The sequence below is a fragment of the Amborella trichopoda genome, chromosome 4, assembly GCF_054954075.1.
Source record: "Amborella trichopoda isolate Santa Cruz 75 chromosome 4, AtrichopodaSantaCruz75HAP2 v2.0, whole genome shotgun sequence".
In the NCBI taxonomy this organism is placed as follows: domain Eukaryota; kingdom Viridiplantae; phylum Streptophyta; class Magnoliopsida; order Amborellales; family Amborellaceae; genus Amborella; species Amborella trichopoda.
The window spans coordinates 35,781,102-35,806,260 of NC_142339.1; the positions used below are offsets into that span (position 1 = coordinate 35,781,102).

Here is a 25,159-nt window from a genome sequence, read left to right on the forward strand (position 1 = left end):
ATATATATATATATATATATATATATATATATATATATATATATATATATATATGATTGTGTACAAATAAACCATTTATTTTTTCTACATAGAGGTCACAATCATTCTCACCATTAGATGTCAAATTGGATATTGGTACGGTTCCTATAAGGTTGAAGCCCTAAATAGTCAAAGTAGGATGCACCTTTAAATAATATCTAAAGATGTCGTTTCAATACAAAAAATCTTTATGATGACCTAACAATTTATTTTCACCTCGGGTCATAAAATTTGAAGCTTAAAAAATAATGTAGATCAAGCAAATCAATGAACGCTTGAAAATCTTGAAACTTGACATTCTAGATAATGTATTCAAGACTTGAAATTCCTTTTTTCCTTTTTTCATCAATGTATCTCAAGGTCGAGATGACAAGATTTGAGGGCTTTTCAGTATCGAAACAACTTCTTATAGTGAATTTTTGAGATTCACCTTAATCTGATTATTTAGGGCCTCAAATTTATATAAACTTTTTCCATATATAATATAGCAGTAAACCTCATACGGTAGAAGGCCTCAAAAATCCATAAAAAAAGGGTTGAAAAATCCTATGATTGATCTTTTCAACCTTGAGATATAGGACATGTATGAATATGAAAAAAGAGAGTATTTCGAATCCTAAAAATAATGCAAATCCATAAAAAAAAAAGGTTGAAAAATCCTATGATTGATCTTTTCAACCTTGAGGTATAGGTTGACATATATGAACATGAAAAAAGAAGAGTATTTCAAGTCCTAAAAATAATGCAGCTTTTAATATATTATCTTCCATTTTCAAAATTTTAAACGTTGATAGATCTGCTATATCGACACACCATTATTATAGTTTTAAATTTCATAATTAGAGGTAAAATGGATTTCTAAGCTATCTTAAGAGTTTTGGACACCGAAACTACATCTTGAAGCTAAAAGCGCTATTCCTCTTACCAGAGCATATCTTGCATTCAATCCCTTTAACAAAACCCTATCCAGGAATATTGTCTAAGAAAACTTTTTGGAACTGTTTGAATGACAATTAATTTTACATTGAATATATTATTTTATCTGAAATTAATATACTATGGATAATGCTATTTTTTTCGTTGTTTGGTTCAAGTCATGTATTGTGTATAATATTATTTGTAAGTATTAAACTTTTCAATGATTTCCAGCTATTTAAATTACTTTAAATAAAGTAAACCAACTTTCAAAAAAGATAAAACTTTTATGTAAAACTGCTTAAAGTTTATCTCTAATAACATTGTGATGACCATAGCCAAATAACAGATAGCTCATAATCAGGATTAATTTTATTGAAACAGTGAATTATCAATGATAATAAGTACATATAAATAGGCCCATGTAAAAATTTTATATACACTTTATATACAATAACATCCTAAAATGGAATGTAGACCATCCAATTTTTAAACACTCAAAATTAAGTGTATACCAAAGGACAAACTGTTGATTCTAAGGGTGACACATTGTTCGTTCATGCAATAATAGTTTTCACAAATTACTGAACTGAATATAAAGCAGCTGATCAGATGAACACAAGTAAACATGATTAGTACAGCTGTTGAGAACAAAGAGACGTATTTAATATTGATCTTGTATGCATAAAAGAACCAAAGAACCAAAGAGATAAGGGGCACAACCAGACATAGATCACCGTCTGAGCCTATTCCAAGAAATTTGGAATCCCCGAGCAAGCACAGGTTTCATCAGCAAATAATAAGTGGTTGATGGGTGAGGATCCAGCCAGATTTAACATTGGCTTAAACCACGAGCGCGCATAAATGCATGTGGACGAACTATTGAGTCAAGAGTGTAGTCATGCTTAACAGCAAGTATGGGAAATACCCAATGTATCAACTATTCTCAATTCATTACTTTTGATGAGGGCATCATCGCCTTTCCATCCAAAGAATGGTTTTTACAAACAAATGTCAAAACTCACCAGTCATTTAGTCAAAAAGAAATGGAATGCGAAAAGCAGCTGACCATTACTCAATGTGCTGAATGATATCCTATAAAAATGATGCCAAGAATAACAAAAAGTATGATCCACATTAATACTCCCGTAAGTTATTTTTCACAAGTTACAATTATACAACATAAGAAAAAGAATGCATAGTGCATAACAAAATTTTGTTTGTTTTGTGATAATATGTATCAAAAGAGATATTACTCTATCTGTACATAACTGACCTCTCAGCTTTGAGGAAGTATCTCACCGATCATGAAATATGGCATTCCAAGTTAGTTTTCATGTCCCTGGGTTACAGTATCACTAAGGACAATTGTCTTCTTTGTCTTTTCATTCTCTCAAGAGCACCCAAAGGCCCATTACCCCCACTATCATTGGATTCAGAATCTCTCCCTTTTTCCATGTTTTTCACAAGCTCACCAAAAACAGCAGCAGGGACATCTTTTTGGGTCACTTCAACTTTTTCATTGTCTTCCTCTGTATCGCTCTCATCTTGTAACTCGATATCCTCAGGATTTGCAGTTACCTTTCTTCCACCATCAGCGGTTCCCCTGGTTGTGATTCCACTCCAGCACTTACAAAACCCACTTCTCTTATTCCATCCTTTGTAGTCGTTCCACTGGCTGGTGGGGCTAATTGTCTCTCTAAGACAGCCATTTCATCCTCAGGAACACCAGCTCGCTTTAGTGTGTCTACTGTTTCCTCGAGAATGAGCTTCTGATCCTTTTGCATCAAATACTCAGGGAGGATAAAATGCGTCTGAAAGTTCACAAATTAGGATCATAAGAACAAATGCCTTCAAAGGGAAAAAATAAATGAACCCAGAAAAATCAGGGTAGAGAATAATTTGACAGTGAAGTAAAACAAACCTGGCTGTAGCTTGCTGAGACACTGCGTTTGATACGAAGCATTTCTCTGAAGGTGTCTTCATTGCCATGTTGCACCTCAAACTCATGCCATTTATTCCAGAAGGCGACATCAGAGCGAGGATCAGCAAATTGTGATGCAAATATGTAAATGCCTCGAGCACGATCGATATCTCCCAAATTTTTCTCGAGATCAGCATACTTCATGCACATGGTTTTCACATCTTTGTCTGGAAGACCACTCTCAATAGCCTGCTGTATACATGAAACAAAGAATATTTCAGAAATGCATACATGAATACTAATAATGGCTTCAAAATAACACAGATGCCATATTTGTCGGTCCAAAATGATAGCACATTATAAAGAAAAGAAATTCAGCTAACCTCATATATCTCTCTCGTTCTTGGAACACCAAAAATTTCTACAGCACGTGCTATGTAAATCTCATACATGTTCATTTTTTCATTGTCTGGGACAGCCTTAGCAGCTTGATCATAAACTTTCATTGCACGCTTTGCAAGCCCATTGTCCTCTTCGAGTTTTGCATATTGTAGATATATGGGCTTCACGTGCTCTGCAGGTGCCTGATGATTTATATAAAAAACCAACAAAAATGATGAGTTAAATCCACGTAATTTTAATGCATATAAGAAAAAAGTAAACAAAAACAACCATGGAAAGCTCTTGATTAGCGATGATAATTATGTTTTCTAAACAGGTACTAAATAGGTACTGAACTTGTTATGCATATCTCCTACTCGATGTCCCCTTGCTTGGCAATAACTAAGACAAAGAGATATGGGCTCATTTCTAACCCTTATGTACCTATTCTCATTGAAAACTTACTCGTGTCTCCACCAGTTATTAGTACACTAGTTAGTGATCTATGATACATATCTCACACCACTTCAATACAGTGTCTAGAGACACCTTTCTTTTCTAACACCCACCAAATCAAACCTCGAGGTACACTACCATAAGCTTTCTCTAAATCAATAAAGACCATGTGGAGGTCTTTTCCCTTCGCCCTAAACTTCTCAATCAATTGTCTAAGTAAAAAAAATTGTCTCAATTGTTGACCTTCATGGCATAAAACCAAATTGGTTTTTAGATATACTTGTTTCATGCCTTAGTTGTTGCTCAATGACTATCTCCCAGAGCTTTATAGTATAACTCGTAAGCTTCATCCCTCGATAGTTTGCACAATCTGTATGTTTCATTTGTTCTTGTAAATAGGTACCACAATACTTTCCTCCATTCGTTTGGCATTTTTTTTGTTCTCAACACCTTGTTGAACATCTTCGTTAGTCAGTCAATGTGAATTTCCCCCATGCACTTCCAAACCTCTATTAAGATATCATCCGGTCCTAAAGCCTTTCTTATCTTCATCATTTTCAAAGCTTCTTTCACTTCCAACATCCTAATCCTACGAATGTATCTATGACCTCCGTCATCACATGTACCAACAATCCCTTCTACCACTATATTACCATTGTATAATTTAATAATTTTTGAAAATAGACCTCGTCATCCTTCACAAAGACCCTTTGATCATCACTCTTAATGTATTTAATATGGTTTAGATCTCTACATTTTTCCTCTCTTATTTTTGATAATTTGAATATATCTTTTTTACCTTCACTTGTTCCTAGTTAATTGTATAGATTATCATATGCCTTAAGTTTAGTTTTATTTACTATTTGTTTAACATTTTTCATAGCATTTTTATATTCTTCTAAGTTTTGATCGTTTCTATCTTGCTGCCAAATTTTATAACATGATCGTTTTTCGCTGATGACCTTCTGAACTTCATCATTCCACCACCAAGTTTCCTTATCAAAGTTTTTTTTCCCTCTAGATTCTCCTAAAACGTTTTTTGCCACTTTCTTGATACATTCAGCCATCTCATTCTATTCGATGGCACAATACTTTTTATAATTAGAAGCATATGAATACTATTCTCAGTAACAAGTAAAAAGAAAACCAGTGACAATCAATCAAAACGTTGAAAAATAGATGAATTCAAATATAATCTTTTCAGGGTCTATTTGGATGTGTTCATTATCACTGATAATTCACTGTTTCAATAAAATTAATCCTGATAATAAATTATTTGCTGTTTGGCTGTGTCCATCATGGAATTATCTGAGATATATTTATATGAAGTTTCACATTTAGGTTTATCTATTTCAGAAAGTTGGTTTTACCTTATTCCAAGTAATTTGTTGAAAATCACATGTTGTTTGCTCGAAAGGACTAAAAATAGTCAGACCTTGCAGAACAAGAAACTTAATTAAATAATAATATAAATAGTACAAGATACATACCAAACAACTAACAAATTAATATTATATAGAGTTAATTAATTTTAGGTAAGATATTCTATTGCTAATAGAATTAATTGTGATCCAAAAAGGCCGTAAAGATATTAAAAAAAGCCCCTTACAAAGAAATAAAATATTCACAAAGCCTCATGAATTAGGTCCAGTAATCTATTCTCGGTTTCACGAACTAATAAACATGCAATTAAAGTGAACAAAGGCACATGGCAAGAGCTACTATGTAACGACCCTAAATTAATCCTAAGCACTTTGTTAATTCTGAATCCAGTTTCAGGTTTGCCTCTTCTACACAAATCTCATGCATATCATGCATTTAGGTAAAGATAATTCTACTGCTGATAAAATTAATTTTCATCCAAAGAGGCCGTAAAGATATTAAAAAAAGCCCCCTAGCAGAGAAATAAAATATTCACAAAGCCTCGTGAATTAGATCCAGTAAACCATTCTCAATTTCATGAACTAATAAGCATGCAGTTGCGGTGAAAAAGGCACATGCCAAGAGCAATTAGCTAATGAACCTGAATTAGTCCAAAACACTTAGTTAATTCTGAATCCAGTTTCAACTGTGCCTCTTCTACACATATCTTATGCATATCTTGTTCCAACCTCGAGAGATTTCATCTCTAGATACAGGACAATAATGTAGGTCATGATTGTAGAAAATAAAAATATTTGTAAAAGGTGCATATATTTTTTGGTGTAAACTTATATTGATTGATGGAAACTTGAGATTTTCTCTTTCTTTAGTATTGTTAGTTTTCATTCTTTAGGACTGACTAGTCCTTTTGTAACTTTTGTATGACAAAGTTGTCCTTTGTAACTTATTATGTGTATAAATACATAAACTAGGGTGGCAATCGGGTCCATTCGACCCAATCCAAGTCCGGATCCGGTCCAAATTTTGGACCTGGTGGGCTGGTCTGGATCAAAAACCCCGGACCTGAGTCAAACTTGGCTTGGGTCTGGGTCCAAGTCGGGTGGGTCCGGTCGACTCAACCTGAACATATGTTGTATACATACAAATTTGACCATATATGTATCATGTATGTATGTGTGTGTGTGCATCTGTGTGTAATGAAATGTATTTATTTAAATATTTTTCAAAAACGTTTTTGTTAGGTTCTAAACCCGAACCTGAAGCAGGTTAGCTTTAGGTCCAAAACCCTGATCCCAAGTTCAGTCCAAGACAACCTGGCCCATTACCACCCTGACATAAACACGAATCCTAGGCCAACTTTTTGGCCCCGAACATGGTATTCTTCCCCCCCCCTCCCCCCCCCCCCTCTCTCTCTCTCTCTCACGCACACAAACACACGCCTCCTCTCCCTTTTCTCTCTTGTGTTTTTCCTCCTCTCACTTGCAATCGTTGTTTCCCTTCACTCTTAGAGAATAGGCCCATAAAATTTACATGGTACCACAACGGTGACCAACACCTGCAGGCATCTTTTTCAGATCTCAAGTTTGAAGTTTGAAAGAATACCTGGCTTTCTTTCTTTTTTTTCAGTAATCCAATACCTGCACCTTTTTCCCCGAGGTAATTAGAACTATTTCCAAGTATACAATGCTGCAAATTTATCTTTGGGTAAGCTTTCATTTATAAGATTCTCTTCTAAGAACTCGCTTTCATCCACTAAATTGCATATCAAAGAGATCTACACCCAGGAAATGCAATGGCCATGCAAATTGTTTACTGTCAAGTTAAATGGCAGCGACTATTTGTGCCAAGTCCATCACAACGATACTTACGAGAAAATACAAGGTTCGACACATAGATGGCACATCGCCCAAATCCTTCTGACTCTAAGCATGAAAAGTCGAAGGCATCGGATTCACTTATGATGGCATGAATCCTCAAATTCTAAAAACAAAAACTATTAGAAGAGGATTTTGTCCCTTGATTTGGCCAAAGAAATCTAAGACACCTTAAAAAAGCAATTTTAACAAAAAGATAATATTGTCCAAGTGTACTAGCTATATAGAGAAAGCAACGTTCAAAAAGGCGTAGGCGCCTGACTAGGAGTTTTGGGGGCCTAGCCGCCTAGGCAGACAATACCCACCTAAGACAAGTGGACTATTCATTAAAATGAAAGTTATATTTTAATTATTACTTATTAATTAATATCCATAAGATTTGGTTTTGGATATCAAATATCTACAAAATATCAATTTCATCCAAAGTTTAAGACTACTCACAAAAGCATTTCATCGATCAAATGAAGAAAAATTCAATAAATCACAAAAAAAAAAAAAAAAAAAAAAAAAAAAATCAATCTTTCAACTACACAAACATATAAATATCGTAAAAGAAAAAAAAAACGTAAAAGAAAAAACAAATGATTCACAACATAATGCATTAAAGTTGGACTATTAATTGAGATGAAAGTTATATTAAAATTATTATTTATTGATTAATATCCATAAGATTTCGTTTTTTATTAATTAATATCCATAAGATTTGATTTTGGATATCAAATATTCACCAAATATCAATTTCATCATCCAAATGAGGAAAACTTCAAAAAATCACAAAGAAGTTTCAATCTTTCAACCACAACCAAGTAAATATATCATAACTGAAGAAAAAAAAGGAAAAGGAAAAACAAATGATTCACAACATAACGTGTTAAAGCAAAATCAAATTAAAACCCTTATTCAAATATGATAATATTTTAAAAATATCAAAATCCAATTGATTTTGGTGCAAACCTCATCTATTGGGTCGTCAAAAGTCCTCAAAATCGACTACTAGAAGCTCCAAAAACACCCACAAACTATTTTGGGAAGAAATCAAAAAAATCGAGAGGATTTTGTGGAGTTTTTCTCTCTCGAAAAGGTATGGTTTTGGGGGTTTAGAATATCTTTCAAAACCCTTTTCCCCACTTTTTAGGGGGAGGGAAATAACAAAGTTTGACCCTCATCAAGGGTTTTTTTTGGTATTTGACAAACTGTCAATAGGCAGCCGCTTAGACTGTAGTGCCTACACGGTGCCTTGACCTCTTAGGTGAGCACCTAGACGCAAGATGCCTAATAAACCCGCCTAACTAGGGCCTAGCCGTTAATGAAATTTTTTCGTCAGGGTGAGCGCCTAGACGTAGGAAGCCTAATAGTCTTGCCTAAGTAGTGCCTAGGCATTTTTGAAATTTTTCTGCCTAGACCGCTAAGCAGGCGAATTTTTTTAACAATGATAGAGAGATAGTCTTATGCTCTCAAGGAGAGTAATCTTTGTCAGAATATAATAGAGCACTCAAAAGCATGAGGGAGGAACTCAAACTTTACGAGTCCTCCCCATGTAAGTGCCCAATTGCCATCTTGTGGCAAAGGCAGTTAAAAAGAGGCTATTATCAAGTTCCTTGTTGGCCTTAATGATTGTTATGAGATGGTTCGCAAACATATACCATATGCCGAGATATTACCATTCATGAATGTTGTTTATGCTCATCTTCAAAGATGAGAAAAGCTCGAGGACGTAATGAGGATTGTGTCAAAGGTCCTTCATCAAGCCTTTATTGCTAGTTTCAAGCAGCAAATAATAAAGGACATGAATGCAGTTAGGTACATCCATTGGATCTAAATGAGAGCATTGCAAGATTGAGGCATATGAAGGAGAGGTGTTAGGCCTTACAAGGGTGGCCAACAACACTACTAACTAGCCAAACTATGCAAACTCATTTGCCACTCCTTTAAATTATAAGATTAGTCAACTCATTGCGCTCCATCAAAGAAAGAAATCAACTAATCCCTTTACTAAAGCAGTCATATCTCAAAAGATAGGTAATCATCAGTCCCTCCTTACAGCATCTCCAAATTCGGTTACCTACTCCAAAGCTACAGAGCATATGATAGTTAAGCTCCCTTAGCCTCACTCAATAAAAACATGTTGATTCCAAGACATTTCCCTTTCTGATGACTCTTTTGTATTTGTTGAGGGTGTAGGATTTGTTAATCTCACTACTACAATAAGCCTTTCACAAATCATCGATGCTCCTTCTTTCCCATGTAACTCACTATCTGTGAGTAGGATTACTGAAAATCTTAATAGTAGTCTTTTCTCCATCTCCTTGTGTTTTTCAGAATTTGAGGCTCAGAAAACGATTGTAAGGGATATGAGGAGAATGCCTATTTGCCAAGACAACAAAAGCTTAAATATCAGACCAGAAAGAGGAAGAACTATGGTGTGCTTGTTTGAGGCATACTTCAAGTTGAGACTTTAGGAATCTCTTGCCTTTGGTTTCTTTTTTAGACCATGTTATTTCCTTATCTGAACCCCACCAATTTTCAAAATATTTTCATTTACCCTTCATTGATAATAAAGTGCCTTGTTAATACTTGTTCTCCCTTATTCACATTGACGTGGGGTCATGCACCTGTCACTAGTGTACAATATTTTGTTTCTTTCATTGATGATTGTTCTTGTACTATTTGGATCCATTGCAAGAAAACCAACGCAGTAAGTATTTGAAATTTTTAAGGTTTTTCATAAAATGATCATTACTTAGTTTAGTGTCAAAGTTAAAATCTCTAGAAGTGGAAATGAAATAGAGTATGAAGATAGAAACATGACCCAATGTTAGTAAGAAAGTGGCATCAAAACTAAGCCCTGCAAGACCACAACCAATAGGTGTTGCGGAGAGGAAAAAATAAACATATGCTGGAAAGTTGAAACTATGAGAAGATTGATGATTCACATATATGTTCCCAAGACTTTTTAGTGTTCTGCTCTTGTTCCCACACCAATTCTACGCCACTTTAGTCTCATGAAATATTAACTAGAAAGCACCCAATTTGTCTCATATGCATGTCAGTGGATATACATGTTATGTATACCTTGATGAAGTAGCTAGGACAAGTTGGACGCACACACATTGCAGTGTGTTGTTTTAGGTTATTCTCTCACTCAAAAAGGGTATAGGTGTTATGACCTAAAAACAAGAAACAAAATGCGTTGAGGAACTTGACCTTTTTTTGAAAACATCAGCTATTTTCAAGAGAATCTCAAACCTCAGGTTCATATTCAAGGGGGGAATCATAGTAAGATGTACCTGATTTGGAAAAACTGGAGACTATGCCCTCTGTTGGGTTTGGTGATAGCTAAATCATCATACTCATATTTTCTTCTAAAGATTAGGGTATTATGGAAACTAGAAAGTTGACTTTCTTAGAAAGCAAAAAAGTGTTATCTTTATAAGAGAGTGAAGGAGGACATAATACCCATCCTTTGAAGGTCACCCCTTTGGCGGTTATGGGAATGTATCTCTAATATAGAGATGGGTCTTCAAGAGAGAGAGACATGGCCTCCGAAAGAAAGGTGGTATTCCCGTGAGTTTTGTGTTGGTTAACTTCTACTTCTATAAAGATAAAATATCTATGTTACTCTCGAGATTATCTTTCCATTAGCGGTATTGTGGTGGGAAAGAGGATGTTGATTGACAGTATTGCTCGATCAAGAGAGCGGGTTTAGAAAAGAAGATAGGTGATGGTCTTTTACCGATGTTTAGAGATATGTATTATCTCTTGTAACCCAAAACTGTAATATTCATTGTGATAGGGGATTTCTAGGCCATGGATGTAGCCATATAGGGTGAGCCACATAAATTGTGTGTTGTTGTGGTGTGATTTTTATGTTTGCTTTATTTCTCTTACTCGATTTATAGTTGTACTCATCTACTTTGCATTTAGGCAATTAAGTATACAATCTTGGGTGGGATCTCGGTATTTGGGATTCCCGATTCCGCAAGCTATGGGTTCTCGAGAACCTTACACCCTCTTTTATACCTCAGTGTAGCAAACATGAATAAAGGCCCATATTAACCTATTCAAGAAGGGCAAAGGGAGCCAATTGTTGAGGACATTGTAGCCACTAAGAACTCATGATTACCCCTCCTTATGAGTCCACCAGAATTGAACTTTCCTCAACAGATAGCTTTTCTCCAACTTGTTTGGATCATCCAATCATAGTTATCACGACCAGAGCAACTAGCAGCTAGTCTAAGCAATGCCTTCGCCAATCTAGCCCAAAGTAAAAACCAGGTGTGTTTTGAAACTAGTCAAAATCAAAACTTAACCAATTAACATGGGCCAGTTTGTGGGTCATTTCCTAATCAGAATCTTCTTATAAGGTTTACAACGATTATATAGGTAGACCCCAGTATTCATCTTGGTAATTGTGTGTTCGCATTGCTCTATGTACTGTAGACGGATGGCTATTATAGACAAAATTCTCAGTAGACAACAATCAAAATTGTGGACATGAATTTAATATGCAAAGATGTTGAATGGCAGGCTATGTCAATATCACAGTTTCCATCGGCTACACATGTTTTATAAGCAAAGATGATGAAGAGACTGTTATGAATGGTCGTTTGAAGCTCAATATATGCCACTTACTTTATAACCCTATTATTTTTTAACAAAGCTAATCATAAAAAAAGCAAATAGATGTTAGGGACTCATCAAAGTTTCCAGGAAAGCCCAAAGTCCATTGGAAAAGCTACTATAGATTGTAGACTCTCAAATCCTAGCATCGTAACATAACTTTTAATTTTAAGAGCCAAGTTTACGAATTCCATGAAATTGACATGATGAAAGATGATACAGGATGATACCATCATCTGACAATCAAAAGAATTGAGAGTAAACATAATCCTTACCTACACAAAATCGAAGTTCTTATACATCGGGGAAAAATTAATGCAAAAGATTGCATCCATAACACATGAAGCAGGTGAAAGAAGCAGCATCGGACTAGCTATAGATACATCTCTTACGATTTTGTGCTTAATTAAGCAAGCATCAGATATCCAAACCAAGAATGGATCTCTAAGATTTTAGAATCACTTTTGCAGAAAACAGAAGAAAAGTAGCTCCCTTTTGCTCAAATAAAAGTTAAGAATCATTGGGAAAAAGAAAATTCTCCATAAAAAAGGTCAAGAAAATATGCAGAAAGTAGCAGATGTTGTCCCCAAAGGCATGTTTTATATTTAGTGTTGCAGTTGTTGCCAATGGCTAATCATATCCTATATTCCTATGTACAAACAAACTCTATATTCCAATTCAAAAGAACACAATTAGACTGCAAAATAACTAATGATCACAAACATCATGAGGTATTCCATAATAGTAACAAATTTAAGAAATATACTGACTATATTCAATAAGTCAATTAGAAGGGCAAAATGTTGTCACTAACCTGCTCAACTGCTTGCCCAAATAACTCCCTTGCACGTTCTAATTTTGCCTTCCCACTTCACAAGATATGTGACCCAGATATCCTTGACATGTGGATATTTAAAAATCTTAACTCCTCTTTCATAAACCCTAAATGCATCTTCAAAGTATTTATTCTCCTGCCATCAAAAGAGATATAGATGAGCATAGCACCAATGGGAATTAGATGATATGGTCTTTAAAGTAATCTTAACAATAATTGCATCCTTACCTTTAGAAGCAATGCATAGTTCATTATAATTTGGGGAGTAGCTATTTTCATATCAAGTATCCACTCGCACACGGCTCTAGTTGATTCCAAATTTTCAAGGCTCTCTTCCCAATCAACATAAAAGGCCCAGAGCTTCAATGATTTATGGAGCTTCATCTGCACTGACTCATTTCCATCAACAACAACAACACAAAAAGAGTGAGTCATGTTAATAATCTTGATGTGGGCATCTAAGCGTCATCGCAGCAGCAATATGCCAAAAGATTAAGTATGTGCATAACATACATGCAACAAAAACATTATACTAATAATAACCAAAAAAAGGAGAAAACCTAGAATTGAGAGGCACAAGGTGCATTTATAGACATGTTACGTTAACAGAATCTTATAAGAAAACCCTCCATCAACAAAGTTAGAATCAAAGTCACTTAATTGAAAGAAATCATTTTCTTCTTTGACATTAATATAATTACGCTTATAATATTTATAAAAAATCATAAGGAGTGACTAAAGGTGCCCTCCATGTTAGGTGCTCATACATAAACTGAAAAGAAAAAAGATTGAGAGCAGTAAAAAAAGCAAACATAGAGAAAGAAGAGTGGTGAAGAGCTGCAAAAATTATTAGCTTAGAGAAGAAAAAAGGAAGAAGGGGGGGAATTGGTAAGTGGTATGACTGAGAATTAGGTGAGAAGGTAAGAGATTAAAGAAGATCGTGAAATAAAGAAAAGAGAAACGCACAGGATCGTAGAGAGAGAGAGAGAGAGAGAGAGAGAGTTAAAAAAGAGAAGACAGAAAACAAAACACAAAGGAAGATAGATATTCATCTTAGGCCATTAAGTATACTGTTGAAGGTCAAGCCATGGTTGGAGTGCTCTAGGATCTCTATTTGACCAGTTGGTCAACTTCTGGATTTCTCTCCCGCCAGGTATGTAGGAAGACAATTTAAAGGTCCTTGCAAAGGAAATGAATATAAAATCAAATATATGAAGAATACAGCTATGGGTTCAGAGGATTTGGATGCCCATGCAATGACATTATGAGAATGCCTATCTAAAATGGAACTTCTTCAGAGCTTTGAGCAAGGCAGAAGCCTCCGCCCACTTTGAGTCTCATGGGCCAATGTGCATGGAGAAGGAATGAAGGCGATTACAATTATACTCTCTGAAAAGACCTCCAACTCCGCATGGACCTGGCTTATCCAAAGAACAACCATCGATATTGGCTTTATTGGTGCCTTCAGGTGGACGGATCCAAGTGCATGAGCAAGAGGGATTTCGAATTCTTGACTTCGTAATTTGGAGCCAGTTATTTTAGAAGTCATAGTTGGTAAAACCCTTGGGCTTTGCAATTAGAAGCCTAGAAGATGGTGAGTGTTTCTGCCTTTTCAGCTCTTGTTGTTATCGTGCTCGCGGTTTCACATAAGATATGAGTTTCACAAAAGATACAAGAATTGCGCCCCCTCAAAATAGACCATAAGTTTGCTTGGATGGAGACTCTCCACATGAAAGTCCTTGTCTTGTCAAAGAGGGGAGAAGCAATGAAAAAACCTTTGATATCAGGGGAGTTACCCACCTATAACTGAAGTCCCTTAAGTGCTTGCTCCAAACCAATCATCCAAAATGGCAGTGAATGAAAAGGTGGGAGCAAGACCACTCCTCTTCCTCACATATATAGCACCTTTGGCCAGGTTAAAACCTCACTTTAAAGTTGATGTATGGTTAGGCTTATGTGAGAAAGAGAAAGCCAAGAAAACGCTTGAGTTCTAGGTAAGATAATAGTTAGGCAAGCTTTGTGATGGATTGTGAGCAAAAGAGGGTGTTCAGGGTGCAAAGATTTATAGTAGGGTGCCACAGAGAAATTTCCAAGGTGTTGTTTAGTCCAAATGGGTCTGTCCTCCCCAACTCCTTTGATGAAGATGGTGGACAAGTGGTTGAGGAGGCTAAGGAAGAAGTCAAATTCATGGTCTTGAAAGGCTGGTCTAAACATAGGAGCCCAGATTTGGTGGATGTTGTTAGGCCGAAAGTTGGTTGCAATTGTGGCATCATGGTCAGTAGCTAGTGAAAAAAAGTTGGGTCATAGGGTTTTGAAATGTAGAGTCCCAATCCATAGATGTTGCCAAAACAGGACTTTTGTTCCTAAGTTCACTTTGTCTCTGAGGCATAGCATAAAGCAGTCCCTACAAGAGCATATACGTTTAAAGAAGGTAAAGGAGGGAGCGAATTTGGAATTGTCAGCTAAATAGAGCCACATTTTTGGCTAACACTCTGCCAAAGGGATTTATGGTTGGTACCAAATCACCACCACTACATATGCCATACAGCCGTGTTGGTGAGTTTGAGATCCCGAATCACAAGCCCACCAGAGTTTTTAGGTTGGCAAAGCATGTCCCAAGCAATAAGGGAAATCTTTTTCTTAGAGACGTTAGAGGATCAAATAAAGTTCCCCATGATGATGGAAGCAGGAATGACGAAAAGAGACAGCATTGATGGATATGCTAGAGATAACAGACTTGATAATAGTTATCCTACTTCCTAGGGAGAGGAATCTACCTTTCCAAGAGGTTAGTTTCATTTGGAAATTCTCCACTATGGGGTCCCACAAAGCTTTCCAAGGATTCCCTTCATAAAGCAGGAGACCAAAGTATTTGATCGGAAGAGTATCAATATCACATTCAAGCCTACAAACAAGAAGTTGAAGGTGATTTGCCTGAACATTGATGCGTAGCAGTTTAAATTAGGACATGTTGATTTCAAACCCGAGGCCAAGTCAAAACACTTGAGGCAGATCCAAAGGCTGTCAATCTGATCAAAGGTTGCATTCAGGAAGATGAGGGTGTCATTCACATATTGTATATGGCAGCCAAATTCCCCTTTAGAAGAGGTTCTAGAACCTTCAAGGGTACCTGTGTGAAAAAATTAAGACATGGACCTCCTAATGATCTCAGTCATTGTAGCAATGAAGAAAGGGGACCATGGGTCTCCTTGACTTAGGCCTCAGCTGGGTGAGAAGCATCCTTTAGGTGATCCAGTAATAAGCACTGAGAAGGAGGTATAGGAGATACAAACTTGGATCCATTGTATCCATTTGTGATGGAAACCTATTTTGGAAAGGTTTTGGAGAAGGATCAACCACTCTACGTGGTTATAAGACTTTTCCCAATCGAGCTTGAGAATGAGACCACGTTTCTTAGATTGATGACGAGCCTAGATTGATGACAATAATGGATTGCTTCGTGAGCTATGACCGTACTATCTAAAATTTGTCTATTACGAAGAAAACCACTTTGATTCTAGGAGACTCCTTGATCTAGGTCCAGTTTGAGTTTGGAGGCTAACATCTTAGATGAAATCTTGTAAGAGGACTTAAGGAGGCCTATAGGTCAGAAGTCTTTGAGGTCCTTAGCTCTCTCCAACTTGGGAATAAGACCCTGGTTCGTAATACTTCTATGATGGAATTCATGGACAAAGGTAGAGATGTCAAGGGCAAAAGCTCAGAAAAGTCTAGAAGAAAACCATAGAGAAACCACCCGGGAGGGGCTTTATCTTTCATTAGAGAAGAAATGGCAGTCGTACTTTCATTTAGCTGAAAAAGGAGATGATGATAGATTCAATAGCTTAAGGCTCTAAGAAGGTCAGTGAATAGATCTGATTAATAGAATTTGCACAACACCTGCAGTCAGCCATGCGATGAAAGAAAGCAGTATTATTGTCCCCAGCTACAAGCCATTTAAATATAGACTTCTGATACCAAAAAATCTCTTCCTTCTTGAGAATGTGAAGATAATCATATTTAACCTTACTATAATTAACAGTTTCAAAGGAAGTAAATAGGTCTTGTGGGTGCATGTATGTGGGTGAATATGTAGTTGGATGTGCTAAATCATCTTGTGCTAAATAAAGCGAGGTGTGCATATATGAAGGTGTGCACATCTTAAGGTACATGCTTTAGGGTCAGTGAAATATTACTGGATGCTTGCTTTGAGTTTTCAAATGGCCGATATCTATAGTTCACCTGATTAATCTTGGTAACTATTTCAGTTTAACCATGACATATTGTCCATTGCCTCTATTCATTAATTAATGAATCTATTCATAAGACAACTTTTTTGAGCGTTCAACACTAGTTCTACTAACAAATCTCCAACTTCAAGAACCTAGAGAATGCTAAATGACAATGCTTTTCTCACTAGAACACTGCTGTGGGGAACAATACCATGACAAAACATGTATATGCATTACGTATAACAAATGGACACGTTTTTTTTTAAGTGACAATGCATGAACATACATCCTTTTTTAGAAGAAAAAATGGACTTTTATATATACCTCGGCGTTTGATCTCAACTGATGGCTCTGTTGTTGCCTGCCTCATGAGCTCTAATTCCCCTCCAAAATTCTTGTCCCTCAACTTAATCTCTGCCCACTCACACCATACGCTAGCCAAATCATCCAGAGCTTTGTAGTTGACCTGAACAACCTTCTCAAATATCACCCGTGCATTCGCAAGGCCATTGTGTTTCTCATAAAGAAGAGAAAATGAAACCCACAAAGTGTGAGGTTTCCCTACTGCTTTCATCGAATCCACTGTCCTCATTACCTCGGTGAATGTAAGCATTTGTCTAGTGGGGTTGTCTTTGAAGTGCTTTGCACTATTATGTCATTCAGGCATATTATGAGGATTTTGTCTCAGTAAAGCACTGCTAACAAGCTCAGGCCTTCTGTCCATGAGGTTCTCTAACCTCGCCAATCAGAGGTTGATATCATTTCCATCATTAAGTCAAAAGCCATCAAAGCTCTTCTTACTAAGCCCATCAACCAATAATATAGGGTCTTGGCTATTGTCATCTTCTAGTCTTGAACCTACCCCACTTTTTTCACTGCCTTCATTTTCATCTTTTTTTCGATCATTACCGCCCTCATTTTCATCATAATCCAAGTTCAAGCTTTCCATTCTGGCAGCCACCATGCTCTCTTCGAATTGGATATAAGAATCAAAGATCATCCCAAAATCCCTCACAGTCACGACAGTGCTCATCCCCTCTTCATAAGTGTTCCTTGCCTTCTCATACAATCCCCCTCCTTATGTAATAATCAGCAAGCGAAGTCCAAAGCCACCCAACTTCATCAGTGTATTTCCTGATTCTCCCTCTAATAATGGTATCAACCTTAAGACCTGAAACCTCCTCAGCATGCCTAGTGAGCAGGTAACATAGTTCGAGCCATAGTGTATGCCTCGATTTCCATTTGATCGAATAGAATTTGTCGTCGTTCAGCACCTCAGCTAATCTATTGGCTGCTTCTTGCCGAGGCTCAGAATGTTGAAGGAATTCAATGAAATCCACAATGTAGGTCAGGTCGAATTTCAAGTATTGCCTATAAACCCTAAGAGAGGTCTCTACAGAGACCCCTTTTGGCTCACGAAAACCAAATAGGGCTCCCAAATTCTATCATGCAGGGTAACAGGCAATGCACAAAGAGCTCGATCAAAGGTTCTTCGAGTCCTTGTTAAGAACTGATGATCATGGAGGATATTAGGATACACAATCCTAGGATTATCTCAAAATTATCTTTAGGGAAAGGACCTTGGGAGACCCTCCCACACCTATATGCGTAGGATCCCAAAGGATCACCATTAAATTTGACACAAATCTCTAAAAAAAGTCAAGTCCCACACCCATGTGATAACATTTCTAGAGATATGTGCCAAATTTAATGGTGATCCTTTGAGGTCCTACACACATGGGTATGGGAGTGTCTTATAATGTCACTACTTTTATCTTTATATCTAATTATAGAATTTTAAATTCCAAAAATGGTTAAAATCAAGTAGATCTCTAAACATATGAAAATCTTGAAATGGACGGTGTAGATAATATATTGTAATATGCACTATTTCTGAGACTCAAACTCCTTTTATTTTTCATAGTCATACATCTCGATGTCGAGATGATCAATCACATGGTTCTCCAACATTAAAACAACCTTTTCTGAAGGATGTTTTAGGTGCATATGTAGTTCTACATTTTAAGGTTGCAACCTTATATAAACTTTTTCCTTTAACAAATTGGATTACTCTAAAATTTTAATTGTGTAAAGCACACAAAATAAAATATAAAACAAATATTTCTAGAATTTAAAATGGCTAGATACTCCTAAATGTTAGGAATAGTTTGGTAAATTTTTTTTTTTTAAACCTATTTGTTTATTTTTCTTTATTGTATGATGGTGTTAAGTATAAATCCCTATTTTGGTTATTTTATTTTTTAAAAACTATTTGTTTATTGTTCTTTATTGTATGATGGTGTTAAGTATAAATCTCTAAAATTTCAACTTAATCCTATCTGAAGGAAGGAAATTAAAATTTAATTAGTAACATGCATCCATAACCATCCAAGCAAAGCTCTGACAACTTGAAAACATAACCAAAATTACAATCTCATTTTTGGTGATAGCATATTGGTAGCTTTTTCCAAGGACATACACACACACACACATAGAGAGAGAGAGAGAGAGAGAGAGAGAGAGAGTAGAAAATTACGTGTAAGTAGATAACCTTCCAAAGGAAAAACTTTCAAGTAAAACTAAAATGCTTTAATTAATGGAAAGTGGACTCTCCTAAACTGTTTTAATGTACCTTTCCAAGATTGCATTGAGAATGATTGGTCTGTGAGGATTGACAAGCACAACGCCATCAGTCCCACATATAGTTTGGTGCAAGTCAAAAGCCCTTGGTGCTTAGTTTCAATATTTGAGCCAGTATTTAGAAAAGCAACGAAATCAGAACCAGCCGGTTTAGATCGGGAACCGGTGGAGCGAGTTTGATTCTACCAAATTATCAGGACCAATCCCACGTTTATTTTTAATAGTTTTCAATTTTTTTGTTCTCTAATTGTTTTTTTTTTTTTATTGCCTGTTTTACTAGGTTGGATCACCTATCTGGACCGCCAATCCAAACAAGTTTCCCGTATGGCCGATTCCGGTCACCAACCAGTATTTTTATAACTTGATTTGAGCTTTGAGCTTGTCAAGTTATTAGGTGGTTCGCACCTTCCATCTAAGAGGAAGTTAGGCATAAGACAATTTGTTTGACCTCCCAACAAACATATGCAACAAGTTGGATACCAATCACCTTATTAAACTTCCATTAACTCAATGAATCGAAAGCTTTGAAATGATGCTTACTAGCAAATATAGGTGGAATTCTAAATGACTTAATTTAATGAAAATCATATTCTTTTAGCTATAAATGAGTAAAAATTACATGTAAATTCCTAAAAAGAGTTAAATAACTATATATATATATATATATATATATATATAATGCAAAGTATGTCCTAAACAGCTAACGAAGTACTATCGTGACGTATGTATTAATTTCAGATAAGATAGTCTAACCCTGATAAGATTAACTGCCACTCAAACATGCCCTAGGTGTTTAAATAGATGTGGATGAAGCCTATTTGAAAGTTATTAAGTTCAATTGGCAGTTAAAGGATCTACTCAAGCCTATTTGAAGATGGAGAAAACACTTAGATCAGTATTTGTGATCATTACCTTGGTTGAAGTGCAAGTTTGCAAGTTCCATCAAATGAACATGAAAAATGGCTCCTTGATTAAAGAAATTAACAAAGATCTGTACATGCATTAGCCAAGGGATATGAAGATCTTGCAAGCAGGCCAAACTCTATATGAATTGACTGAAGCATATTTAACAGGACAAGAACGTTCTTTTCCTCAAATATATGTTTTCCCTTCGATGGATTCATGCATATTTATCAATCATTCTTATAAAGAAACAATTATCTAAGTAAATCAACTTGTTCCCACCTAAAATATAAGCTCATGGACTTCACTGTCGAGAAACAAAAGAAGACTTCCATCTCCAAGCTTAGCTCAGACGTGGCTTGCTCCTTTTTGGGTGTGAAACAATGTCAAACAAAAATACCCAACAAGCATTAGCTCTCCCTGAAAAGGATGTGATCTAGATGCACATTCTAGTACGGCTACCTTGTTACAATTTCACTTCAATCACTAGCACCGCCTTCGGCATCCCCCTCTTTGTGGTTAAGGTAACGGCTTCGGGCATGGTGTTAGTTATTTGACAATCATGGGAAGCAACTCAAATAACTTTCAAAGAATCAATGAGTCTCTTCCAAAGATTCAGAAATGAAGGATTTTGAATAATTTCAATCTTTATTTGGGATAGAACTTGTGAGAGATGAACGGCATTTTCATTATGCAAAGGAATTCTTATTTCGTACAAATTGTGCAAGCCATACAAAAATGGCAGGTAGTCTAATTGACCTAACCATGACCCGACCAAGCTTAGCATATCTAATTGGTACTGTGCATTAATTAATGCAAATAACACACGGGTGAAGGAAGCAAATATTGAGGTATGTGAAGACAAACTTCAACGAAAACATGTTTCATGAGCACAAAATTCCTATCAAGCTAACAGGCTATTTGATACCGATTGAGCAGGATCTTCAATAAGTAACCCATCCAATGGTATTTAACATCAAGAAAACCGCCAAATAAAATGCATCCCAAACTGAAATATCATGAGTATCGTCTCGTCCTGGACCATCACAAGGTAAATTATAACCAAAATCTTTCTTATTTGGCATGAACTTGGAACCACCTGCATCTAAAACTCTTTTTACTAAGATCAAGGTAGTTCTATACAAACTTAGAGCAATAGCATGATGAACCAAGAAGTCTTCGGGAGCTATTACTAGGAATAGTGAATTACTATTTTCATTAATAGCAATTAGCCAGCTGGGTAACCATAAGCTTTGAATAACATTGAATGTTGGGCCGTTTGTTTAAGATAAGAGTACATCAAATCCATATGAAGTCTTACCATGAGCGGATGGTATCCATTTTCGGGTTTCAGTTATAGTTTCAATTTGGGATCGTGGATTTGTATCATGGGCAACGAAAGGGGTTGATGCATTGACATCTATAAAAACCAAATAGATAACAACATATCTAGGTGCACTACTGCTTTCCTGGTGAGAAGGTGTTGAGTGAGGCCATCTATATGATGCATATATCAACCAATGAACAAGTGACTAATATCTTCATCCGAGCATTGATTCGACATAGCAGTTCAAAGTTCAAACAATCTTTAGGTGTGAAAGATGTTGGAATGACGACAAAAGGGGGATATGTTATTCAAGACGGTACTAGTAATATGCACGTGCATTACACGCGATATTTAATGTTAATCACTGAAATTTAAGGAATAAGAGAGGGGAAAGACATTCAAGAGAAATTTATGCAGGGTCTTACTAATGCTAATATCCAATATATTAGTTTAAGACATTAGATCCTATTAATGTCTATATCTAAAATATTAATCTATTAAAGCATACTCAAGAAGCATTAACTTTATTATAAACAAAAGAGTGATAATAATTTTTATATATTGGTTAATACCTAATTTCAAGAATAAGAGAGAGGAGAGACATTTAAGGAAAAACAAATTGCGAAAGATAAGGAAATAGTAAGTGAGGGGGAGATTTAGGGGTGAGAGGTGAGATTAACATATATTTCTTCCCTTAACCCATATGTTTTCCATTAAAAATAGATATGAGAAATAGTAACTTGAGTGAGAGGGATAAATTATCATAAATAAAAATATGTACGCTTTTTATTGGGTTAGAAGCTTTTTGTTGCGCATGGGAAATAATGACTTGAATGTGAGAGAGATAAATTATGCTTAATAAAAAATGCTTGCTTATTAATGAAGGATGTGCATTTTTCAATAGGTCGTGTTTTTTCTATTGCATTAACTTAAGAAGTATAAAATTTATTTAAAAGGCATGAATTGAATACATAATTCAGATATACTATTTGTAATAACAAAAGACTAGATGCGACCAAAAGATTTTCAATATTATCTTAAATAGAAGAATCAAGAGGGACATAGTGCAAATGAAAAATAGTAAGAAAAAGTTAGAGGAGATGGGATCACAACCAATCAGTTATGAATAATTTTTAATAATTCAAAATTCATAATTAGAAATAAAATATATTCAACTTTATCACAAAACAAATAATCAAATTTTATATATGCTGAATCACATTAAAAAAATTAGTATTGTCGTTAAAATAATAATGTAATATTAAAATAGTTATAAAAATTTTAAAATATAAAAATTATGGCTAAAATACGCAAAGGCCAAAACATTGAGATAGAAACAAAATTATTATTTTATGTTGTTTCTATTATTAATATCAATAATACTAAATTATTATTATTATTATTATTATTATTATTATTATTATTATTATTATTATTATTATTATTATTATCATTATGATTATCATCATCATCATCATCATCATCATCATCATCATCATCATCATCATCATCATCATCATCATCATCATTATTATTATTATTATTATCATTATCATCTTATAAGGTAAGGCCCATTGATCTTGAATACTAAAGGAAAATTATTATTTTTCTTTTTGATTCTTATGTGACACATCGACTTGGTTTCTATATCAATGTAAATGATACTAAAGGAAACTCTATGTAGTGTTTCTGAAACGGAAGGTCATGTTATCCTCTTCAACTTCAATCTATGCAACTTCTAGGGTTTTGGCAGCCGTAACGAAGTTCGAGTTTGTTGCGCAACCCTCGGATAAACGAATAATGACTATTAATTTCTATGTGCATCATAGTTAGCAAGTTGGGGGCTATCAATAAATCGGCTCACCATAAAATTGGAAAAAAAAATCATTTTTATTTTAAAAAGTCGGATGAAAAAACGGGAAAAAAAAATACGGATCAACAAAAATACTTCATATAAAGATATCGCTAATATAACAAATTGGGCTAAAAAATAGAGTAAAAAAATCGGATAAATTTATAATATTAGAAATTTTAAAATTCTAAAAAATCAAAATTATGTCAAAGCCATCAATAACTAATTCATCTATAAAAAATTTACAAGTCAATTAATTTAAATGCCTCGTGACTCTCATCCAATCATCTAATATTAAATATATAATTAACTAGTATATACAAAAAAAAAAGTACTACCTATTAAATACTTTAAGAAACATCACACCTACTAATTACATATCGAAAACAAATATACTATATAAATTTATTCATTAAATACTTTAACTATTACTACATAAATTCATTAAATACTTAAAACATCACACCTACTTAGCTAGTACCAAAAAAAAAGTACACGATTTTTGTTTTCTCATAACTATGATTAAAGTTTTATAAATTTCTTTAATTGAAAATAGGAAAAGTTTATGTAAGGTTGCAACCTTAAAATGTAGAATCACATATACACCTCAAAAATCTATCGGAAATGTTGTGTTAATGTTGAAAAAACTGTAATCGATGTTTTAATCATTGAGATGTATGAATATGACAAAAAACGTTTTTGAGTCCTGGAAATAGTGTATCTTGCAACACATTATTTAGACCATCTATTTTCAAGATTTTCATATATTTATAAATCTACTTGATTTTTGAAAATATATTTTAAGATAATGCTAAGAATTTTTTATAACAAAATTACATAAAATTTTAATGTGCACCTTAATTGGATTGTTTAAGGTTGCATCCTTACAGAAATTGCACCCATTGAAAATAGGGAAAGTTATAAAAAACACCCTAAAATGAACTATCTATGCAACTTACCCCACCACAATCTTTTCTCACACTTTTTTCCCCCAAACTACCTTTCCTTGCAAAAACCCCCAACCCAAAAGTAACATGAAATACGACTAAAATACCCTTGTTTCTTTTCACACGGCCTTCTCTCTCCAGTTTCCCACAGTAAAGATGCGCTCCGGCAGTCCCAATGTGCGCTCTGGCAATACTTTGTCTGACCCACAGCGCTCCGGCATTCAGATAACTTGCTCCGACAATGCAATTACCCGCTCCGGCAGTCCACTCCGGCAATGAAGCCTTTAGAGCCATAGCGCTTCGACAATGGAGGACTGCGCTCCGGCAGTCACAATGTGCGCTCCGGCAGTGCTTTTACTAACCCACAGTGCTCCGGCATACTGAGAATCGTGCTCCAGCAGTATGAATGCTCTCTTCGACAGTCCCAATGTGCGCTTCAGTAGTCATTTGTCTGACCCACAGCGATCCGGCATTCTGAGAACGCTATTCGGCAGTGAAAATACGCGCTCCGGCAGTTCGCTCTGGCAATGAAGTCTCTGGAGCCACAACGCTCCTGCAATGTAGCACCACGCTCAAGCAGTGCTTCTTGATATTCTACTCCGACAGCAGTATACTGCACTCCGACACTACACTACTTGGGATCCGTCAATTGATTTGGTTTGTATGGAAAGGGCATTTCCATCCAAAAAATAAGAACTTTTTAACTTGGGGGGTTTTTGAAAGGAAAGGTTGTTTGGGGGGAAAAAGTGTGAGAAAAGATTGGGGTGGGGGTAAGTTGTATAAATAGTTCATTTTAAGGTATTTTTTGTAATTTGCCCTTGAAAATAGGCTCTT

General features: G+C 35.4%; 1 pseudogene across 1 annotated transcript; it reads right to left on the minus strand.

Annotated features, from left to right (window-relative positions):
* Positions 1 to 2,006: 2,006 nt before the first annotated feature.
* Positions 2,007 to 24,619, minus strand: LOC18423899 (uncharacterized; annotated as a pseudogene). Its single transcript, XR_016053980.1, has 7 exons — positions 24,534 to 24,619; positions 16,983 to 18,200; positions 12,656 to 12,842; positions 12,407 to 12,563; positions 3,262 to 3,462; positions 2,879 to 3,130; positions 2,007 to 2,768 (listed from the first exon to the last, which is right to left on the minus strand). The product of XR_016053980.1 is annotated as an uncharacterized LOC18423899 (transcript).
* Positions 24,620 to 25,159: the final 540 nt, after the last annotated feature.